At 44.2% G+C, this 16,336-nt stretch overlaps 1 protein-coding gene across 2 annotated transcripts in view; it reads right to left on the bottom strand.

Annotated features, from left to right (window-relative positions):
- TCF20 (transcription factor 20) overlaps nt 1-8,895 on the bottom strand; it is a 132,246-nt gene extending 123,351 nt beyond the window's left edge. For both annotated transcript variants that reach the window (XM_033057691.2, XM_033057686.2), the window contains exon 1: nt 8,683-8,895. The gene's annotated coding sequence lies outside the window, so the exon portion shown is untranslated. The remainder of the gene's footprint in view (nt 1-8,682) is intronic.
- Nucleotides 8,896-16,336: the final 7,441 nt, after the last annotated feature.

Raw genomic sequence — 16,336 nt, 5'->3', positions numbered from 1 at the left:
TGGAAGAGAGGCCCCAGACTGGACATGGCTCCAGGATCTCTGCTACTGTGCCAGAAAAGTGACTGGTGTAGCAAGGTCAGCTTCTATTTATTAATTACAAGTAGAACTAATAGATGCCCCTTTTTTCAGGGCACTAAGAACCTTCTCCCAACAAGCCCCAACACCTGGACATTCGGAGGGAAGTTAAGAGATTTACACACAACATCAGCACTCATCTTTTCTATCAAGGCAAAAGCAGCAGCTGTTACTTCCCTTATTCTTGGAAATAAGGGGGAAAATAGCTAGGACTCTTGAGCCTTTGCATCTCTTCCCACTCACCCCTTGGCTACCAGAGCTCCTGTTACTATTCAGGGCAGAAGTGCTCCACAGGGCACACATTCCAGGGGGCTGAGCCATCCCACGTGGCCAGGCTCAAAATGGCAGACAGCGATGAATAGGATAATTAGAAAGTACAACAGCAACCGCAACATAAAAACAAGCAGCTTCTATTACAAGAAACAGTTCTATGGCATGGTTAGATCCATCACCCCATATGCTGGGTTGTGGTGGTGCCTCAGGAGCCTGCTGCTATTATCTGTTTGCAATCACATTTCAGCCCGTCTTTCTGCTTAATGCTCGAAAAGCAAAGCTAATCAGATTCACTCTCTCTTTCTGCTTAATGTCTCCAGTTCCCAAGCATGCTCTGTACTGCTTCAATTGATGTTCAAGTAACACTAGCCAGGAGCATGCAGTGCAAAAGAAAAAAAAATGGAATTACCTATTAATTTTAGTCCTTCTTTGCACCTATTTTGTCTAAAATTTCTTCGATGTTTGATCTTTGCAAACAAAAGTCAGGAAATTCCCATTTCCCCCTCTACACCACACCCGGCTCCCATATGAGTTCCCTTCTTCAGACAGCTCCTCCAGTGGTATCTGGGCAATTAATTATAGCACAGACCCCTCAGGCTTCCCTCTTACTCTCTGGAATAGCTTTTTAAAATATTTGCTGGCTAGGAACCTTCAGATTAGGATGTCTTCTGCTGGCACTGTAATAGCCCCTCTTTGTTAATCTATCTAAAATGACCATCACATGCTCTCCTACTCCCTCTCCCTCTAGTACTATTTAATTACTACAGTCCCACATGGGAACTCCAAAGTGGTCTCAGCATTTCAGGTCTGAGGACAAACAGGACCCCAAAACGGCTTCTTTTTTTTTCTGCATTCCTTTGCACTCCAAAGGGCAGCTGGAGCATTGCTGGAGTCAGCTACAATACCTGGATCTTTACTAGAGCAGCCATCACAAGAGCAGATAAGCTGCCCTCAGACAGGGCAGACTGCATGAAAATTCAGCAAGGTGATCCAGGAAGAGACCGGCTTACAGGAACACCCATCATCATGAGAAGGAGAGTCACCCATTACAAGCATAATAGATTTGCCAGAAGAAAAAAAAAAACAAAAAAACCCCAAAAAACCCCCACCAAACCAGCAAGTATTTACATGAAAAGAGAAAGAGATGTAGGTGGAAGGCAAATCTGCCAGGATACATATCTCTATCCAGGAGGAATGAAAAAAACAGAGACTGCAGAGATGAAACCCCAGACAGCCCATCAGCCCATGCATCTGTACACATTCCCCAGCTAATACCCACTACATCAATCAGAACAATGGCAGCTCCAGAGAAGACCCCGATTACCCAAGCTCCTTCACTAACATCTTCCCCAGAGGCTGCATGCATGTGCAAAGGAATGGAAAAAACCCATACCTCTCAATGAGATTACTTCCAGCATTTTCTATATTTCTCCCACTCTTACAAATGTGTCTTTTAAAAAAATATTGCAGCTGGCTTATAAACGTGTCAGTTTAAAAAAAAACCCAAACACAGCCTTGAAAACAAAGGCACTTTGTACTTACCATATCCAGTGGCATCATTATTTAATATCAATGCACTGATTCTTTCCTTTATTCACTCCATCCTTGGAACACAAACCCACTGTAACAGCCACCCAGTGTATAATCTTACCATGCAACACGACACAACCCTACAATAACCTTTCTTTTGCCATGTCTTTGGCTACCAATGAGAAGAATTTAGGTTTAAATGCTTCAAAAACCCAACCCAACTACAGTACAGCAGGAAACTAATCTCTAACTCTCAAAGCTGGAGCGAATTCCCTTGTCCCTCCCTATGACTTTCCTTATTTGAAAATGGCTGCACAAACATTTCTAATTTGTCCACCACACCAATTGCAACCTGCCCCTCCTGCCGAGCTGTACATTACAAGTACAGCTGCTGGGTCAGTCCACACATGCACAGGCTCACTGTATCCTGCTGCCTCTGGCACACTGCTCTTCACTGACATCATCTCCACCTTCATGTTGTAGAAAATTCACCAGACAGGCACTGTTTCTGCTCCTTTAGCCACAAGTCAATTGCTGTAGGCCAACAGATGCCTCCATCTCATCTCCAAGTGCACACTCCAACCTGCACTATGCCCTCGCTAAGCAGATGCCTGGGCACATGTCTCGTTGGACACACATCCTTCCCAGAGCCTGCATGGGCTAATGCAGATACACCAAAACACCAGAGGCAAAGCTGAGGCAGAAACACCATCCCTGTCAGTCAGCAGAAGCAAAGTTTGCCCTGGTCAGTTCCCAGGGAGCCTGAGCTTCATCTCACCCCGGGCTTCATCACATCCCTGGAGCAAGATGGCACCATTCTACAATATCACAGCAATGTCCCACAAGGCCTTCCCAATTTTTGCTGGTGCCTGAAAATTAGTCAGGCAGTAGCACCTGGAACAACTGCAAGCCACAGTTCAGAGAAATAGAGACTTCCTCCTGTGTCATGGTACCCAGCTCCAGGCACAGCTCACCATGGCAAGCAGAAAATTCTCCAGACATTTCCTCTCCTTGTCACTCACCCCAGACCACCTGGTCCCACCAGCTCTAGGGTCTCAGTGCAAACAGCTTCCACCACCAGGTTTGGGAAAGCTCTTTTACTAACTTGGCCTACAGCTATCCCACCAGGCAGTTTCATTTTGCCCTCTCATAAAGAATGATTGCAGCTACTATTTTTTGAGCCCGTTAATAATAATTAATGATCCTAATAATAATAATAATTCTTATGCTCACAGCAATGGGCTCTCAGGAACTACAGTATATCTCCAATTGTAGAGGCAGTGAAACTCAACTTTTTCCCTTTTTTCCCCCTTTTGAAAATACTCTTTGGGAATGAAGTTAGCATCTGGAGGTACATGAGTATATCTGAGGGACAGAAGAAGTGCAGGGGGGAAGGGAGAGATCCAAAAATGAAAGCTGAGGGCGAGGCTTCACATTACAACTGAACCAGGCTAATAGGTCACTGCTGCCAAAAAAGTGGGGGGGGGGGGGCATTTTCACCTTTCTTTCATTCCTTAGCTTTCACTGCTGGCAAAACAAATCTCATCCCTCCTTAGCGGTAGCTCTGATAGAGCCTGAACCTGGTGAACAGGTTCAGCTCTCTGTCCCAGGAGAAAACAACTCACTTTTTTATGGTTTTGGTAAGTCAGCTTTCCAAAAGCTGAACAAGTTGTATCCCCACAAGGCAAGGAATATAGCCACAGAACCAGGAGCAAGGCATGATCACCCCTCTTAGGTTAGATTGGGTCAGCCACAGCAAGAAAATCCATCCTAACCCACATGAAAGTGCACTTTCATCCAACAAGGATACCGGTCAGCACAAAAACAAGTGGCCCAGCTGAAAAGCCTGCAATAGAGATGTATGCTAATTATCTTAAAACAGGTACTTTTACTCATTATTAAGGTGTCCATACCAGTAGCATTTATAAAGGCAGCCATGCAGATAAAAAAACAACACTAAAACTGAGCAGACCCAAACTAGACAAAAATACAAGAGGTACTGCAGGATTTCCAGTAACAATCTTTCCTATTTCTAAACTGGACTCTGTTACTATCAAACAAGATGGCTGCCTTCATCACTATGTTAAAGAAATGTCTGTTTTCATTACAAACTTAACAGTTAGTTTCAGGGTGCATTTTTCTTTTCCCATTAGCTTCTACATCATCAGATGAACAAAAATTATGCTTTTCTTTTATTAAAAAAAAACCCACAAGCCCATATTAACTCCACTGTCTTTATTTCTCTCCACCTCCTCTGCTCAATTACTAGAAGCAATTTACAGACAATAAATGTAACTTCACAGCTGCCTGTATGAAGTATTCCCTTCATTTTATAGATTAGGTTACAGGCTATACAGAAATTAATGTCAGCAAGGTCTACTTCAAAGCTGGATAAGCAAAAGGAACAGATGCACTCTTAAAGAATACAGATCATGACTGTACTCTAGTAAAACCAGTAATAAAGGATTAAGAATGTTGCCAGTTGGATACAAATTCTTTGAATGTATCTGCTTAAACACAGTAACAAACAAAAGCTTGCTTTGAGGTTTTGCTTGGGTTTATTCTGTTATTTATTATTAGGAACAACATGAGATTTCAGATATAGCACTCACAGACCAAACATGCTCGCTTTCCTAAGTAAACACTGCTTAACTCCTTACCTCATGGACTCAAAGAGGGTCTCTTCCCACTTGGTGCATGGTCACCAGGAATCTGCAGCTAGAAACTCTATATAATTTTAATCAATACAGATAAGCAAGCCAGGAGAGAGTCCAGCGTTTTCTGACATAGCCTCATGGGCTTTGGCAGGGCTAGGAGGAGCAAGAACTCGTGTCTGTTGTTATAGTTCCCAGCCGTGACTGTGAAAAAGCAATGGGAGTAGCAACACTAAAGGGGGGGAAAAAAAATCCAAAGGTGCAGTTTTGTGCAGGCACTCTTCTGATGATAACTGCTCCTTAAGGCTTAATAAAAATGCACAGCCAACTTGTCTTCTTCCACATATTATCAGAGCTCAGAAATAGCACCTGAGTCTAGTTATACAATTCAGCAGGCACAGCTTCTCCTAGGAAGCAACCACCACTGGCATGCAGGTACTCCAAAGGCTGAGTCATCTCAACAAGCCCTTCAAGGGAAAATAATCCTATTAAGAATTGGTGTGTTGGTATTGAAAGCAAAAAGGAGTGTTAATTCTGGCAGTTAATTACACTGCTTCTACTCCATCCATTTTCTACCAAACCTAACACCTGTAGGTTAGTAAATTCACCATGCTCCTCCATCCACCCCCAAGGTCCTTTCTTGACCCTAATCCCTTCTTTAGCCAGCAGCTGCCTGTCATTGCCCATGTTTCCTTACTCCTGACTAACACAAACTAGTATTTGTACAATCACAGAGCTTGAAAAACTAATTTAGGACTCAGGCCTTCATTTCTAGCCTGCATACAAATTCCTCCACCTGAGGACAGGCTACAGTACTCCCCCCTCTCCTAAACACTTGAAAAGGGGTAGACTGAGAAAGAAACCAGTGGCTTAGACTGAGAATTTTACTTTTGAGACTGGCAGAACTGCTGTGGAGACTGATCCACTGATATTCTTCTAATATAAGAAACATATAAAATGCCTAGAATTTGATATCTGCTTTTTAATTAAATTGAAATAAGTAAATCACAGCCTGTTGCCATGGAGAATGAACAGACACAGCCTCTTGACTCCAGGGCAGGATCAAGCAGGAGAAGCAGACAAGGCTGTGAAATTAAAAACACCTATTTTAAAGCAAATGGTCTTGATAATTAGCAAAAAATGTGGCATAGGGAAATAATATAACCATATGGCAGGAAGCAGCTTTCAAGGTGAACTACAAAGCCATTTTAAATAAATGAATAAACTGCTGGAGCTGCTGGGTCACCCACAGAATCATATACACAGGATTAAACATGATTTAAAAAATACACTGAAAAACAGCAATTAGCTCTTCTCTCCCTTTCCCACCTATAGCCTGTATTTGTGTCTATTCTTATTTTTAAGGACTTGTTTCAAGCAATTAATGCTTGCATCTATTTGCAGCTACCAGAAAGTCACCAAATTCAGACATTTGCAAAAGCTTTGCAGTTTACCCTGAAGCTAGAACCAAGCTTATGGGACATAAACCTTTTATCTGTTACTCACTGTCATCACACAGTCCTGGTCAGGTCATAGACATTAATAATCATTCCTGAATCTTCGCATCCTTGTTATGACTTCCATGATAAAGTGACTTTAGAGGGAGTTTGCCCTCCACACACCATGTGCCCAATCCTGTGCTACACCTCTCAAGAAGCACAGCTCAGAGGGAGACAAAAAGTAACTCTGGTTTATCAGTGGGAGGCTGATAGCACATCCATGCTTGGCTGGTGGACAACAGCCTTGCACACTCCCTTTCCAGTTTGTCTAGAGCACCAGGACATCAAAATATTCCACCCCTTTTAAGATTCTTCTGCTCTGTTCAGATCTAAAAGGGCTGCAGCAAGGAAACTCCCTCATCACCTTTCTGAGCCCAGCCAGGACAAATTTGAGCAAGACTGTCTAACAATTTCCAGTGAGAATGTGGCCAAAGTCCATCAAATTCGTAACAGCTTAAAATACTTGAAATAAATTGTACCTGATGACTCAGTTTCAAAAATGTGCTGTACATTCTTTTAAAGGGAAGGGACAGATGAACTAACTTTCACTTCAAACCTCCCATCCACTCTAGAGAAAAAGCCAACCTTTTCTCCTATTCCATGAAGACATAAGCTGTCCGTCACAAACATTTGATCTTCCACAGCAATTAATAACCCTGAGAATTAATAACAAGTAATAACCTGAGAATTTAACAAATTCTCAGGGTCTCAGATGAGACCCTTGTGACACAGATAGTTGGTTACATTAAAAACCAGTCACATTCTCAGCCCTTAGCAATACAACTTGAGCTGGCTGTTGACAAGTTACCCTCTGTTTTCCACCATGACCAAGAAACATCTGCAAAGTAAGGAGAGTTGGGACAGAAATTTTGGGAAAAGAAAGAGTTGTGGAAAAATGCACAGTAAAAATTATTATTCCCTGTTTTCACAGTTTTGCCCACTTTTGGAACATTCGCTACTTTAACTGAAGTCACACTGCTTAAGATGTTTGGCTTCTATTAAAAATAAACTCCAGGTTCAAGATAGGCATAAACTTGCAAATCTGGTTCACCCTGAAGGGCACCAATTCCTTAAAAATGCTGGGGTGAGGGCAGCACATGTTGGCTAATTCACAGTTTTTAACAGTCAAGGCTAACAGCAGTATCTGCCCAACTTCTTTGCTCATGCACTCCATTTCTTTCCAAATCCTGCAGCAACAGGAGCTGTGAAATGCCTCAGAACACATCAGCTGCACTGGAAGGTGCTACACACCCTTGGCTTCCTCATTGCCCAGCACCTTCCCTGGCATGCCAACAGTTTTCTACTGCTTGAACCATAGTCCTGCAACATCACCCAAACACAAATGGCTTTGGCAGAAACTGTTTCTGCCCTCACAGGCACCTGGCACACAGAGGGCAGCAGGTGGCTTATTCCTCCTCACCTTGTAGTCCTACTTATGTTTAATTTTGACTCGAAGAGATTTAACACAATTGTAAAGGTTGGCCAAGCATCTCCCTTTGAAAGGGAACTGCATTTTCTTCTCCAACCACACAAGCCAAGATCACTACGCAGAGGAAGACTCCTTCCCAGGGACACTCCCAGTTGGACAGAGCCAGGGTTTAGAGGCACCTCCATTTAAACCCAAGCGACTGTCCAATTGGCCTATAAAGGAAGAAGCTAACCATGCCCAGGAGAGATTATTTTCATATCACAGCATGCTGGGTCACAAGCCAAAAATAAAAATTTTAACAACAACAACAACAAAAAACACAACAACAATAAAAAATAATAAAAAACACCAAAAAACTTAAACAACCAAAAGCAAACAAAACCCCCCCACACCATCCTTCACACTGTTCAGTAGCATCACACTGAACCACACACACAATAGAGGCACCAAGCACCGTGCCCAGGCTGCTCACAGCTCCTCATTCGCATCACCGTGCCAGCCCCCTGCAGGCCCCTCCTGCACCCCCAGCACACATCCCCAGGGCCGCCTTCCCCCACCCACAAACTTCGCCTGACATCCAAGCCCCCGGGACCCCTTCAAGCCCCACAACCCGGGCAGGAAGCTTCTCAAACCAGCAGAGGCTTCAGCCGCCTGCCCTGCTGGGCTATTTTTCCCCGGGCAGTGCGGCTGCCCGGGCTCCCAGCGGGAGTTTCCAGCCCTAAACCTCGGCGGCCCGAGGAGCGTGTGGCACACGTGCGCCCGCCGCTGTCAACAACTTCCAGCCACTGTCCCAGCGGGCAAGTCCCGGGGGCCGGGGCTGCCTACCACCCACTAGTAAGTGGGAAAGGACGCTCGTAAGCAGGACAGCGCTTTAACAAAAATAAAGATCACCTTAATATTACCCTTAACAGCCAGAAAGGTCACGACGTGGAGGTCCATAAGGGGGGAGGGGAGGGAGATGGGTAAGGGGAAGGGAAGGAGGGGGGGTGGCAACGCACAAACCCCCGCGGTTTTAACTCTTTGACTGCCGTAAAAAACGAAATAACATGAAGAAACTGGAAGACTAACGAGACGGACGGACTTCCCGGCTGCCCGAGCCCCCGCCCGCCCTTCACACGCGGGAAGGCGGCGGAGGGACCCGAGGGAAGGAGGGTGTGGAAAGCAAACAACAGCCCCAGCAAACGCCGGGGTCACACACACACCGCCCCCCGTTGCCGCTTACCTGCGCGGGCCGGCGGCCCTCAGGGTCCCATGGCAGCCCCGTCCCGCCCCGCCCCGCCCCGTCCCGCGGCGGGCACAGGAGCTCCCGAGTCTTTGTTGCGCGGAGGGGAACGGGACCGGGAGCGGGTCCTGTCAGCTCATGTGACGCGGCGGGCTCGGTGTCCGCTGCCCCTCCTCGCTGCTCTGCCCTGCCCGCCCTCGGCCGGCGCTCAGCGCAGGCCCCGCAGCCGGGCGCGGGTCTCAGGCCCGACTGGCTGCTGGCGGCGGCGGGGGAGGAGGAGCCGGCGGCGGGGCGGGCTCGGCGGCGGGGCAGGGCTCGGAGGGCTCTGGCGGCGGAGCGCTGCCTGCCTGGAGCGGGAGGCGCTGCCCTGCGGGCCGTCCTGCCCCCGCAGACCCCCCGCTCTGGGAGGTACCGCGGAGCCCCGAGCCGGCGGGGGTTTGTTCCCCTCCTGAGGCTGCTGGCCGTGCGCTTGGGGCCCCGATGCACAGGCCCGGGCCTGCCGCAGCAGTCAGGAAAGTAAATAAAAACGTAATTATGTGCTCTCTAGTTGGGGCTTGCAATGACAGAGAGGAAAACCCCTCGTTTTCTCGAGAAGAGATCTGAGAAATGGCAGTACTGGTTCAGATCAGCATCCTGCCTTTGAGCGCAGACTAACCCTAGTAGCTACAAAAAACGTGATGCTGCCCCAGAAGACTCCCCCCATGACCGTGATCCTGTGGTCAGGCACTTCCCAATAGCTGGGGTCTTCATATTTAACACCTCCCAAAGGATTTATTTTAAAATACATTCAGTATTTCTGATTTTGAACCATTTGAAATTTTTGTGTCTGCTCCATCATGCAGCAAGTATCCAGCTTTCTTCAGAGAGCATTTAGTCATCTTTTGTTTGCCAAACTCTAAGTAGGGGACAGAGAGAGATTACCTTCCTGCACGTCCTTAAAACCCCAAAATGCCTTTTTTCTTCACAATCCAAGACTGAAAACCAACACCACCAAGCCAGGCCTTGTAGAGGAAACCCAGGTGACATTTATATAAAAAATGCAGACAGCTCAGAAAACCTCGGATTCCCTCATTAAAGACAACCACCAAGTCAATGAGCAGCTTCCCTGCCATCCCAAGATTGCTCTTCCACAGGCATCAGCTTCCTAGACACCACAGCTGGCATTAAAAACAGCACTCCACAAGCCAGCATATACACGAGAACCTACAGACCATCAAACTTGCTCTATAAAGTAGATGCAATACGACCAGCAGCCATTCACAGCACAACAAAAGGCTGTGGGATTCAGCCAGTCCTGAAGATACTGTTACACCTGCTCTGAGAGGAACACCAGCGATCTGCTTTGTACACAAAGGTCACTCTTCCATAAAATAGATATAAATTTACTACACTAAGGCTATGGCAGCAACGACAATAATTTTCGAAAATAATTTTTTCAAGGAGTCAAGGTTTATTTGGTGATGTTCTAATGCTACCGAAATTAACAGGGACTGGCAAAGTCTCTAACCACATTAGCTTTCTGCCAATCTGTTTTTCTGCTTTTTATTTTAGTCTCTGCTGTACCATTCTCCCCTGCAACCATGTGCTCCTGCTGATGATAACACTCCATACTAAAATCCACACATAAAATAATCTCTTAAACTACTGGCTCTGAAAAGGTGTTTTTCCCCTCATGTCTCTCCTCCTAACCTTCAGGCTCTCCCTTTTGCAACTCATTACAAATCCACAGATGCAAACATAAGAAATAGAACCAGATACTACCAGAGCATCAAATATGAAATACGGCAGTCCACAGACAGCATAATCAATGCCCTTCCTCCCATAGCCAATCTGCCAAAATTCCTTGTTCCTGCAGGTATTTGTCCCAAATCTCTACAGTTCATCACTTCATCCAGCACATGAGATACCCCCACAGAAACCATGTGAATGAAACTAAATAATTGCTGTCTTACAATAAGCACATAAGTTGGCCAGCAAAGGACATTAGGAGAGTATTTGTCAGACAGCAACAACATGAACACCTCAATTCTTACCCAAAGGAGACCAAAACCTTCCCAAAAGCTAAAGCTTGGCATTAAAACTTATAATCCCTCAATACTAAAGCTGTGGATTTAAGGGAGGTGTTGCCTGCCTAGCCTGTTACAGCCTCCCTGCTGACCTCTCCTTTGTCACCAGCACAAACAGCCCTTTTTTGCTAGAGGTCCATGAGAAAACCAGCAGCTTGCCAGTCACTGCTGTTTACACCCCTTTCCACTTCATAGATGCTCTTTTTTTTTTTTTCTCAAGTGGTCCAATTGATTAATATAATTAGATTAAACTAAGAGCAATTGCATCTAACCTGCAGTTAGCTTGAATATTGCTGCTTTCTGTCAGATCTGATAAAAAGACCCTGAGCCCAATAGCTTGTTTGCTTTTTCTAGCTCTATCAGCTCTATCTAATACAAGATATTACCTTCCACCACAAACCTTACTTCCCTAGGATCTTTAGACCATCATGACTAAAATACCATTTCAATGTCTTGCCTTAACAGATTCTTCCATATTCTCTTATCTATGAAATAGAATATGATAAAATGTGTTCCCTTCTGTATCAGTTCTTACACTGTTTTCATAAACATAATATCCAAGTACATTCTAGAACTGCATTAGCTGATCTGACTACCATCTGTCATATGAAGGGTTTGGGTTTCTTTTTTGTTTTGTTTTTTTTTAGCTTTTTTTTTTTTGTTCTCTCCCCGGGAAGAAAATTATACATGGAGCAAAGTTTTGGTTTCATGATGGTTTCATCCCCTTTCCTCTATTCATGTTGCTCTGTGTTTATACCACAGAAAATGAAGACAATGACAGTTTATGTGATAGATAGACCTTATTTCCCAAGAAAGCTAATTTCAGTGTTGCACCACCCATAGAAACAGTCCCCCGCACAAAGCAACATTTTACTATGTCATTCCCCACCAAAGAAAAGCTAATCCATATTCTTGACATTTGGGACAGAAACTTCCTAAGGAAAGAACAGCATTTTCCTTTCTCCAGAAAAAGAGTTTCAACCTGTGATCCTCAGTATGCGACGTTCAAACAGATTGTGGCAGATTATTAACATACAGGCCAGCGCTCTATACAGCTATAAATAGGAAAATCTGGAAACCGAAAAGAGTAGCGTGCCTTTTAATTGCACTGAGGCAGATTATCATAGGACAGCTTGGAAGCGAAATGGTGGAGACAGACTATTTCATGCTAAAAAAATTGAGGGAATTTACTTATGTGTAAGGAATCACACTGCTGTTCCTCAAAGAGGAACCCTGAATGATCCCACGTGTCTACAAAGGCAGTAGGTACAACATACGAGCTACTGAAAGACAGAAACTGAGGTGAAGAGAGGAGTCATCTGTGCTCAAGCACTGAAAGCAGAAATGCCAGAAGACCCCGGGGAGACAGCAGACAGCAGATTTAATATGTTTTTGCAATGTGATATGGCAGCAAAAATCATGCAGTTAATTTAATTTGGGGTTGTAAAGGTAGAGACCTCTTCTCAGAGATACAGGCAATAGTCCCATTTTTTAATATAGTGGTGAGACCGCAGTTCGAAGACATGTTTAGTTCTGGACAACGCAGTGCTAGCTAGATGTCAACAACTTAGAGGGAAATAAAAAAAGAAGAACACAAAAAGCTGGAAGGGATTACAGCATGTATAGGTTGGCCAAGTAACTACTGTGAAGAGCATCACGGGAATTGCAGATGAGAACTTCAGGGGCGCAGAAGCACCAGGGAGTGAGAAAGACTGTTTAGGATTGTCTGAGTGAGTATAAATGGTATAAAGTAAATTAAGTAAAGGAAACATTAATCTACAAGACTGCAAGATAGCATCCCACAGGAGCTTACATCACCTGATTCACACAAGACTATGAAGCAAAGCACACAAGAAACCACTAAAGAAACCCTGACTGCAGGAAAGGACTACACAAGAACAATATGCCTTTAGGACCATTTAACTGCTCACTGACTGGGACATCTGCAGAGCAACAGGTCTGAGCCCAGTACGTGGAAATTTCCATTCTCCACACTATTGCTGGAGGCACTTGTAAACCAAAATAACCATGTGGGTAACCATGGATGAAGTCTTATTCACAGAGGGGCTGGGGGGAGGTCTATTGTCAGAATTTTTCCCTTTTATCACTGATTTCCTTGAGATGTCACTGGCTTACCATCGGGAAAAAAACAGCAGTGATGTTTTAATACACATTCATTTGGATTACACAGACCTTTGAGTAGATGTCTTGGGCAGCACTAACCTCTTCCGAGATCTGTGGCAGATATAGCAGTTAATTAGAATGAAAAATATCTCTAATATTCCATAATTAGAGGGACGAGACCAAGATAAGATGTAACATAGGAAAGCTTGCACCCAAAACACCTTTACATCACAATGTGCCATCATACATTCTAGCCTGCCTGTCATACAGAAAAGGACACCTGACAGTATAATACGTTGCTTCAAAGCAAGGGCTGACACACCATGTCGCTGCTCAGCCCAGATGTGCCACACACTCATTGCTGGGGGGAAGAAAAAACAATTTTAGAAATGTTCTATAGGGAGTCTGAATGTCTTTTTTTTTTTTTTTTTTTTTTTTTAAACTTGGTCTCTATTTTTTTACCACCACCCTTTAGGGAGGCATGTACAGCTCATCCATACACAAAGCACACACAGGTGTAGTCCCCACTAAGTGTTGACCTTAAATTGTCTTTCTCTGCATAGAAATGTCATGATCTTCATGAAGGAAACATTTCTGCTTATTTATGGAAATGAAAAACATGGTCTAACACACACAAATATACAAATGTAAGTGTACTAATATTCGGCATAATCTTGTAAAGAATTGCTGAAGCATATGCTAAAATTAATTCATCACCTCTCCTAGCTTATCACAAACCTGTGAGTGTTTTATTTGCACTCTGCTTAATGGTCCATCTTTCTCAGGACAACATATGTTACAAATCTCTGTAATTTCATGCTCTTACCTTGCAGACGATGCTTAAAGAAAATGAACAAAATAAGAAAAAAATAAGCATTTTCTCCTTTCTTTTAAATATAGGTCTTGTCTAAGTGCTTGGACAGGCACTGTCAGCTCTGAAAATTCAAGATTAATCAAGCAATTAAGAATTGATATCTAGTGACTTATGACTGAAAATGAGAGATGCCGCATTCATTTTAGCTCTGCAAAAAACCCAAAATAGCTAACCTGATTTTTATGGACAGCAAGATTTTAAATCTTTTGGAGAGAACAGTTACAATTCTTTCTATTAAAGTGGTTCCTTAGAACCCCCATCTGTGTTCTGCACATTCCTTAGCAAAGGGACAGCCTGCACAGAGGGCTATGCTGGAAGAGCTGTGTACTTCAGATTCACACCCTGCCTTTACCTGAATGAGTCTGAAAGTGTACAGAAATCCCAAGAGCAGGAGCCAAGATGAAGTTTTGCTTTCTCTCCCCACATGTGCCAGCACAGCACTGCACTGAACTGCTTGAATAAACACCCAATTGAGCAGGAATTACATCACTTCAAAACCGTGGTTTCCTTTAAACATTAAAAAGAATGGCAAGCATTTCCATTCACATAATTATCAGCATTATCACTTCTCCTCACACCTCCTTCTCCAGAATCTAATTGTGGTGGTAGGGACTCCCCTGCCTCCCTTCCTTGGGAGTGGAGAGAGTCTTTGCAAGTCAGCTGCAGTCATTTGCTTTCCTCTCCATGAGCTCAAGAACTTCTTCAGCAATCAGAAAGACTTTATGGCTTGGATGAACGACTCAGCACACTCCCTCTGTAAACATTTATTTGGGGAATTACGGCATACATATTTGGACTTTCTATGGTAATTTGGTTCGGATGAGCTTTCCTTATTGCCAACACGGTGGATGTCTCTATAAAAGAGAGGAGTAACTTATTCTGCAGCTTTGCTACCTCAACTAGGCAGATGTGAGTCTGATACCTGCATGAGAATACAAAAATGAAAAGTGAAATGCTGCAGAACCCAGTGCTGGTGACTCAGGAAGAAACTTTCTTTTTTCCTAAACTATAAGTAGTTCAGCAGCTCTTACTTACCCAGATTCTGGCTTCTTCCTGGACAACCTGATAGAATTAAGAGCACAGAAACCTGAATTCTGTTCCAAACTTCACCTCTGATGCTCAGCAGTCTGGAAAAGTCAGTCAGGCTCTCGAGTCTCCATTTTTTCCACGCATGAAGCTGAAATGATATACTGAGCCTTGCAAGAACTTCTGAAACCTCTGATTTTATAGTACGCATCAGTGCCAAAAGCACCATTATGGGCATTGCAGCACTAATTCTCTCACAAGGGAGGGAAGCTCACTGTGCCACAGGTATTTTGGATACAATTATTACCCCTGGAAGTGCTCAGATATCATTGCCCAAAATTGTAGGCAGATGAATCTTTCAGATGGGATAGAAACCAGAGGCCCTGACAGGTTATTAAAAGACATAACGTTTTGAAGAAGCCCATATGTTAGCTTTTTCATGTTCACCCTGTTCCAATTTGGATAATTACATTCTAACTCCTTAAAGAAGGGTGGCTGACCTGCCTGGCCCTACCAGCTGTATATCCAAATCTTCATGTGGCCCAGAGTGATACAACACAACCCACATATTTCAGAAAGCTGAAGGAAAAGAGGAGCTCTAGGAGAGGTTCATCAGCTAGTGAGAAAGATTTCCTCCTGGAACCCTCCTGCTGAAACAGTCCTTCCATCAGAAGCAGCTTCTCCTCTGTGTCACTTTCCACAGGAACCTGCCTGACATTGTCAGAGCATCATCACACTTTGCCCCCAGGCAGCTGCGTAGTGGCAGCTCTGTGATGCACAGATGCTGTGAACATTGAAGATTCACAGCTTGCAACACATTCCAGGAGTTTACAGGCCTAGTTATTAACAGTGATGGACCTAGTGACATACTAGTTACTAATAGTAATCTGCATTTCTACTTCATCATTAACAAAGAAAAACATTTCATCCCTCACAGTAAGTGGAGCCTAGGTTGCCTGAGAATCAAGCAAGAGAAGACACTGAGGGTTCACATTCTTCTCTTGGAGATCACTGGTGTTCTCTGAACTGCTCCTTTTTTCTTTATAAAGTCTCAATGATACGTCACTGTGCATTGCAAATATTGACCACCACAGAATCCAAACACACAGAAAGAGCAATATCTGAGCCTTCATCAGTTTCCTGACACAGTAAAGAAGAGAAGCAGCATATGGTGCAAAGATTTTTTTCACCACAGACACACAGTAAATTCTCCCAATCCCAAGATAAGATGCCATTTCCAAATGGTGAAAGTAAGTGGTGGCAATTCCAAGCACCTTCCAACATCTTGCTGATTTTGCCTTTCAGAAGCCACTCTGACCCAGTGATGGTGTCAGCAGCCACTTTCTTGTCCCTTACATGGGCAGTCCTGTGCCAAGACATTGGTATCTAATGAAGCAATTGCTCCAGACGTCATGGATGCAAAAGAGGAGAGTGTGTCCTGTCCCCAGCTCTTCACAGGTGCTGGTGGCACCTGGGCCATGGTGCAGACTTTTGAGGCGTGTCAGAGTCACCAGCCCCAGGGGTAGAAGACAATGATGGCTGGGGATATTCTGCATGGCTGTAG

Source organism: Catharus ustulatus, chromosome 4 (assembly GCF_009819885.2).
Source record: "Catharus ustulatus isolate bCatUst1 chromosome 4, bCatUst1.pri.v2, whole genome shotgun sequence".
NCBI lineage: Eukaryota > Metazoa > Chordata > Aves > Passeriformes > Turdidae > Catharus > Catharus ustulatus.
The sequence above is the reverse complement of the archived record's forward strand: the minus strand, read 5'-3'. Positions and strand labels throughout refer to the sequence as shown.